Source organism: Tachyglossus aculeatus, chromosome 12, assembly GCF_015852505.1.
Source record: "Tachyglossus aculeatus isolate mTacAcu1 chromosome 12, mTacAcu1.pri, whole genome shotgun sequence".
In the NCBI taxonomy this organism is placed as follows: Eukaryota; Metazoa; Chordata; class Mammalia; order Monotremata; family Tachyglossidae; genus Tachyglossus; species Tachyglossus aculeatus.
The window spans coordinates 13,584,396-13,592,565 of record NC_052077.1 but is presented as its reverse complement, the minus strand read 5'-3'; the positions used below and the strand labels follow the sequence as shown (position 1 = coordinate 13,592,565).

The following is an 8,170-nucleotide window of genomic DNA, read 5'->3' as shown; positions in this document are numbered from 1 at the left end:
TTGGGGAGAAGTCAAACACTGTGTTTGGCACTGACGTCATCTTACACGCCTACCATTCATTCAGTCAATCATATTTATTGAGCGCTTACTGTGTGCACAGCACTGTACTAAATGCTTGGGGAGTACAAGTTGGCAACATATAGAGACGGTCCCTACCCAACAGCGGGCTCACAGTCTAGAAGAGGTAGAGCCCATCTACCAGATAGGCTCACAGAGAAAAGAATAGTTCTAACCCATCAGCAGTTCAGATATTGTTTCAGATTTAAAACTTAGAATCTCTTTAAGGGAGAGGGACCGGCCCTGAACTTTGGATTTTTATGCAGTTTGGAAATGAGGAGAGGGTGCTTCTGGGGGAGAAATAACTGGTTCGAACGCCAAGGGACCCTCTTTTGGACCCTGTTGTTCGACAACTTACAACAAATTGTCATGTTCCCCTCCCACGCTTTCCAACCCCTGTTTGCCAAGGGTACGCTCCTCCAGGGTTATAAGAGTTCAGAAGTCACTCCTGAATGTAGATCAGCACTGCTTCAGAGATGGCAAATTTATGGGGAATGGGTTGCGTTCGTTGACCTCCGCAAACAAAGACTGAACTTGACATTGCACATTTAGCTTTAATTATTTTCACTACAAATCACACCCAACGGACTTTTAAGAACAAGTGTATGGATGACACGTTTAGCTGTCCTCTGGGTTTGAAGATGTTATTGCCTGATGGTGGGGACATTTTATCAGTGCGTATGGAGCTGGTAGGCGCCAGGAGAGTCTAAACTCTCCCTTCTACATGGATCATGTGAATTGACAAATTATCTGGCTCCTCTTCATCTCTGAGTTTAAAATACCATAATAATAACATGAATAGTATTCTTATATCTGGAAGGTGCTTGCTGTGATTTTCCACGACCCCTTTGGTGCCGCCATGTGTTTTGAGGTGAACAGAAGCTTTGACTTCTTGGGAATTTTCATAGCTCGAGGTTTGTTGCAAAAACGTCAACTGGGCCTCAGTTACCACATCTGTAAACTGGGGATTAAGACTGTGAGCCCCATGTGGGACAGGGCTGCGTCCAACTAGATTACCTTATATCTACCCCAGTGCTTAGAACAGTGCTTAGAGAAGCCGCATGGCTCAATAGAAAGAGTGCGGTCTTGGGAGTCAGAGGTCATGGGTTCTAATCCCGGCTCCGCCACTTGTCAGCTGTGTGATTTTGGGCAAGTCACTTAGTTTCTCTGTGCCTCAGTCACCTCATCTGAAAAATGGGGATGAAAAATGTGAGCTCCCTGTGGAACAATCTGATTGCCTTGAATCTCCCCCAGTGCTTAGAACAGTGCTTGGCACATAGTAAGTGCTTAACAAATACTCAAATTATTATTATTAGTGCTTGACACAGAGTCTGCATTTAACAAATACCATTATTATTATTATTATTATTATTAGCAAGCTGGGCTTCTGAGTAGAGCTAGAGTATGCAGAGCTGGGGCATGGAGGCTTGGGGTTTAGAGGGAAAGGGGCTGAGGGGCTGGGTGTGGGGGCTTGGAGTATGCCCTTCACTCATTGATTCATTCACTCATTCAATCCAACTTATTGAGTGCTTACTTTGTGCAATGCACTGTACTAAGCGCTTGGGAGAGTACAATATAACAACAGACACATTGCTGATCATGACGAGCTCACAGTCTAGAGGGGGAAACAGGTATTAATATAAATAAGTAAATCGATAAATAAATAAATAAATTACAGATATATACATATGTGCTGTGGGGAAAGGAAGGAAGATGGGTGAAGGAGCAAGTACCTGCTTGCCTCCCTGCTGCAGCCTGAATCTTGAGGGCAAGGGATTGTGGCACAATGGCCCTGGAGGTGTCAGATGACTTTTCTCTTGGCCCCCCACCTTTCTCAGGACAGACTGGTGGCTGGAAGGGAATGACTCGGGTTCTAGTTCATTTCCAATTCATTCCTTCAACGAGGAGTGTGGAAAGCTGGCTCCCAGTTTCCTTGACCCTGTTGGGCAGGAGATCATGGATTGGTGATGTCCGAGTTGCTGCCATGCCCCCTGCTCACTCAGGGTCTCACTACCCCATCTCCTCTCCATCCAGAAAACCCTCCCACAAGGGCTTCCCTCCACTCTCCTCAAAGTCTTCGCATCCCTCTTCCAGATCCCATGGAATTCTGGCGCCGTGTAGGAGCTGTGGAATTGATAGCCGGAACAGAGAGAGGTTAGGCGCTTAAAATCGAAATGCCGAACACGGAAGCATTTTGTGCAATGCTGATACTGGACGGGACAGCAAGCTGAAACAGAAGACTGCCCAGTATAAGACCGGACAAATGGCCATTTTAGTAGGAGCAGTAGGGCTCAGGCAATTTGAAAACCCTTCACTGTTAGGAATTCTTCCTCAAAGCGAACTGGAATCCTAGCTGGAGGCTCGGCACCACGGCAAACAGCTGGGAGAGAAGCGACAGTCAGGAAGGTAGGACTCATCCTACTCACTCAATAATAATAATAATAATAATAATAATAATAATAATGGCATTTGTTAAGCGCTTACTATGTGCAAAGCACTGTTCTAAGCGCTGGGGAGGATACAAGGTGATCAGGTTGTCCCACTTGGGGCTCACAGTCTTAATCCCCATTTTACAGATGAGGTAACTGAGGCCCAGAGAAGTTAAGTGACTTGCCCAAAGTCACACAGCTGACAATTGGCGGAGCCTGGGTTTGAACCCATGACCTCTGACTCCAAAGCCCGGGCTCTTTCCAATGAGCCACGCTCCATCCCAGCGTTGCTCAGAACACGTGTCTGCTTTGTGACCTTGGACAAGTCACTTAACTTCTCTGTGGGACAGGGACGGTGTCCAATCTGATTTACTTATATCTACCCCAGTGCTTATAACAGTGCTTGGCACATAGTAAGCACTTAACAAGTACCATTATAATTGTTATTATTATTATTATCTTAGGGGGGGACCATCCTTGCCCCACCCCTGGACATCCCAACTATGAGGCCACGTGAAATTCCAGAGCAATGGAGTCTGTAATAGTGACCTCTGCTGGTTCCTGACCATCCCACTACAAAGTTCCCTTTACAAATCCCTGTGCTACTGTTGCTAAATGGGAAGGCAAGCTAGACACAATCCCTCGGGAATAAATTCCTATTCCTACCAGAACCTCACTACACAGTTCCCTTTACAAATCCCTGAGCTACTGTTGCTAAATGGGAAGGCAAGCTAGACACAATCCCTCGGGAATAAATTCCTATTCCTACCAGAACCTCACTACACAGTTCCCTTTACAAATCCCTGTGCTACTGTTGCTAAATGGGAAGGCAAGCTAGACACAATCCCTCGAGAATAAATTCCTATTCCTACCAGAACCTCACTACACAGTTCCCTTTACAAATCCCTGTGCTACTGTTGCTAAATGGGAAGGCAAGCTAGACACAATCCCTCGGGAATAAATTCCTATTCCTACCAGAACCTCACTACACAGTTCCCTTTACAAATCCCTGTGCTACTGTTGCTAAATGGGAAGGCAAGCTAGACACAATCCCTCTGGAATAAATTCCTATTCCTACCAGAACCTCACTACACAGTTCCCTTTACAAATCCCTGTGCTACTGTTGCTAAATGGGAAGGCAAGCTAGACACAATCCCTCTGGAATAAATTCCTATTCCTACCAGAACCTGCCTGGCTAGGGGAACTAGTGTACATATGCCCTTTCCCGGGCTCAATCCATAGGCTGCTCTGTCATAATTTCTCCTGGGAGGAATCTGGCTGTTCATGAGGTGTGTGCCTAGGGAATGAAGCCCATCCCCTTTGCATTCCCTTCTTCTGAAGCTGGAGTCCAGCTCTGCTCTCATCCCACTCACTGTCACCCATGACACTGGGCTCCAGACTCAACACTGCAAATTGGGTTGGATTTCCTTATATTTTTTTTTGGTAGGTATTTGTTGAACACTTACTATGTGCCAGGCACTTTATTAAGTGCTGGGGTAGATACAAAATAATCAGGTTGGGCACAGTCCATGTCCCAAATGGGACTCACAATCTTTATCCCCACTTTACCCCCTTCTAGACTGTGAGCCCGTTGTTGGGTAGGGACCATCTCTACCGTCTCTATATGTTGCCAACTTGTACTTCTCAAGCGCTTAGTACAGTGCTCTGCACACAGTAAGCGCTCAATAAATATGATTCCTGGTTTCACTCTTTGCCCCATGCTTCAGATCAAGACATCCACTGTTGGAAAGGGGCAGTGGGGGTAGGCTTAAACCCATTTATTTAAAATGAAAGTTTTATCATCACCAATGTATTTATTGAATGCTTAGTACGTGCAGAACACTGTATTAAGCACTTGGTCGAGTATAATTCAACAGAGTTGGCAGATACATTCCCTGCCCATAATTAGATTAGAGTCTAGAGGGAGAAGACAGACATTAATATGAATAAATAATTTATGCTATATAAAAATTTATAATGTATAAAATAGGCTCTTGTTTGATTTCCTTGGCCCAACTGCATGGACTTTTGACGGTAGGCTTACTGCATGCCAGTCTACCTGAATAGCTGGATTCAATCAATCAATCAATCAGTGGCATTTATTGAGAGCTTACTGTGTGCACTATATGCGATATTTAATATTGAACTCTCCTGAGCACTTAGTACAGTGCTCTGCACACAGTAAGTGCTCAATAAATATGATTGATTGATTGATTGAAGGATCAGATGGTCTAGAGGCAAGGGCATGCACAGAAACAATTAACAGAAAACATCAAAGAACCAGTAGGTTTTAAGTGTCTGGACCTACAGGTAGGCTGGAGGAGGTGGCAATTTTTCAGTGAAACAATTTAAAAAATTCTAAAAACTTCCCTTTTAACGCCTCAGATTCCAGGGCATGTCTCTTTACATTTGGTCTGGCCATCCTGTCCACTCGACAGCCCATTCCAGTGCAATCAACACAGCGAACAGTGAGTGAATTCTGCTAAGGTCCATGAAGCTAAGAAGACCTGAAGCCTTGCTCCCATAACTCAATGATATCTAGACTGAAGATTGTAAAGACTGTAACCCTTTAGGCTGTAAATTCGTCCTCTTGGCCATAAGCTCGTTGTGGGCAGGGAATGTGTCTACCGATTCTGTTACAGTGTACTCTCCCAAGCACTTAGCACAGTGCTCTGCATGTAAGAAGCTCAATAAAGGAGTGATCTGAGAGAAAGGAGAGAGAAAGATTTCCTGAGACATCTTACCCTGCAAAGATTGGCTGCCTCTGATTCTTAGATGACCCTCAGCGTTTCCCCAAAATGGAACAATCGGATTTACAGCATGGCTTAGTGGACAGTGCACAGGACTGGGAGACAGAAGGACATAGGTTCTAGTCCCAGCTCTGCCACTTGTCTGCTGTGTGGCCTTGGGCAAATCACTTCCCTTCTCTGTGTCGCAGTTCCCTCATCTGTAAAGTGGGGGTTAAGACTGTGAACCCTATGCAGGGCAGGAACTATGTCCAACCTGATTTCCTTGTACCCACCCCAGTGCTTAGTACAGTGCCCGGCACATAGTAAGTGCTGAATAAATACCAGAATTATTACTATAAGCACTTAGTACAGTGCTCTGCACACAGTAAGTGCTTAATAAATATGACTGAATGATTGAATAGTAATTCTTAGGAACTCCCAAGCAGTTAATTAATCTTGAGAAAAAAGGCACACTCCCTCAGTGAATGCCAAAAGATGATGAATCAATGGTATGTTTTGAGTCCTTTGTGTCCTCTAGACTGTAAGCTCATTGTGGGCAGGGAATGTACCGGTTATATTGTTTTATTGTACTCTTCCGAGCATTTAGTACAGTGCTCTGAACACAGTAAGCACTCAATAAATACCTTTGATTGATTGATTGATTGAAAAGCACTGTATCAAGTGCTTGAGAGAGATTAAGACTGCCCCGAAGGAGTTTATAATCTAGCGGTGGAGGCAGACATTAAAATGAATTACAGTGAATGGAATCAGCCAAGTATGTACAGAAGTGCTATGGGGTTGGGGGTGGGGTGATTACCTAAATAGTTGGGGGGTGGGAATAAATGCCTGAGTGAGGCAGTAGGGAGGGAAAATAGGGAATGTCTCCTACTTCCTCTACTTTTTGTATCACCCTTGCACTCGGATTTGTACCATTTACTCACCCCAACCTCAGCCTCACAGCACTTATGTCTATCCATAATTTATTTATTTCTAGTAAGGTCTGTCTCCCTCTCTAGACTATAACCCCCTGGTGGGCAGGGAGCATGTCTACAAACTCTATTATGTTGTACTCTCCCAAGAGTTTAGTACAGTGCTCTGCACACAGTATACACTCAATAAAGTCCGCTGACTGATTGATCAAGCACTTACTGTTCACAGAGCACTGTACAAAGTACTTGGGAGAGTACAATACAATAGAGTTAATAGACACATTACAAGATACCAAACTCTACTCTAAGCTCTAGGGTAGAGACAAGATAAGCAAGATCCAGTCCTCATTCCATGTGGGTTCACAATCCAAGGAGAGAAAAATGGGTATTATATCCCCATTCCACAGATGAGGAAACCGAGGCATGGAGAAATTGCCCAAGATCATACAGCAAGCAGGATTAGAATCCAGGTCTTCTGACACATAGGTCAGTGCTCTGTCCACTAGGTCATGAGCGGTTTAGGTGCGACAACTGTCAGATGTGCTACATCTGAGTAAGAGTTTGGTCTGGCATCACCAGCCTGGTGGGCTTGGGCAGCTGACATCCAGGTGAGCTGGTCTGGGGGTCTTCTACCCCTCGACATGTCTGAGAAAAAAAGAGAGAATGTGGATGTGCTGATTAAAAATGTAGCACGCATCCCTTCCTTGTTCTGCATCTCCCCAGCTCCACAACTGGCCAAATGAACTTTTGGATGCTGGGGACCATCAGGGAGGAGCGACCTGCAACAGAATTTGGTGTTTCTTGTGAATTTCAGGATCCCAGGGAAAAGGTGAATAGTGGATGAAAGGAGTTAAGCAATCAACCCTAGTTCAGTCTAGGCAGTGGCAGCTCATTGTGGGCAGGGAATGTGTTATGTGTTATATTGTACTCTCCCAAGCATTTAGTCCCCCTCTCAGGGTCAAACCTGGAGAGTTTCCAGTACTCTACGACTCTTGACTATGGGAGGGAGAGTCAAGCAGAGATATACCCATTCCATTCCTAGCTTGGGCAGTGGTTAGTGAGTGGAAGGCGATCTGCTACAAATCAAAACTCACTTGTGCTGGGCAGGAGTGGCTTGGGAGAGAGTCGAAGGTGGAGACTCAAACTGAGTGCACAGAAGGAGAGTGGTAAACCACTTCTGTATTTTTACCAAAAAAATTATATGGATACACTACCAGAACGATTGCAGATGGAGGTGGGAGGTTCTAGAAGGGGTTTGTCCATGGCGTCGCTATGGGTCGGAGATGACTCGATGGCATAAGACAAGACAAGCACTTAGTACAGTGCTCTGTGCACAGAAAGAGCTCAATAAATACCACTGATTGATTGATTGATTGATAATGTATCTACCCCAGCACTTAGGACAGTGCTTGGCATGTAGTAAGCACTCAAATACCATAAAAAACTGGTTTCAATCGGATTATCTTGTATCCATACCACATTTTAGCACATTGTAAATACTTAATAAATAGCATTAAATAGCAAAACAAAAAAAAAAGTGAATGAGGCTCATTGGAGATTTGACTTCAGGACTCTTAGAACCTGAGTAAGAATCACTACTCTCTTTTGCAAAGCAGTTTTCAAAACTTTCCCTAAAAAGCTTTTGTTTCTATGCCTGTGTAGCTGGGCCAGTGTGAAGAGCTGGGAAATGTGGGAGTCCTGTTCTGCGTTCTGAAGGTCTTAGTAAGGGTAGGAGTAAAGAGAGCTCACCTCCTCCAGGAAGCCTTCCCAGACTGAGCCTCCTCCTTCTTCTCCCCCTCCCCCCGCCTTACCTCCTTCCCCTCCCCACAGCACCTGTATATATGTATATATGTTTGTATGTATTTATTACTCTATTTATTTATTTTATTTGTACATATTTATTCTATTTATTTTATTTTGTCATTATGTTTTGTTTTGTTGTCTGTCTCCCCCTTCTAGACTGTGAGCCCACTGTTGGGTAGGGACCGTCTCTATATGTTGCCGACTTGTACTTCCCAAGCGCTTA

General features: G+C 44.6%; 1 non-coding gene across 1 annotated transcript; it reads left to right on the top strand.

Annotated features, from left to right (window-relative positions):
* Positions 1-7,090: 7,090 nt before the first annotated feature.
* On the top strand, positions 7,091-7,228 carry LOC119935905. The gene has a single exon (XR_005453502.1). It is a non-coding gene; the product is annotated as a small nucleolar RNA SNORA7 (small nucleolar RNA).
* The last annotated feature ends 942 nt before the right edge of the window (positions 7,229-8,170 follow it).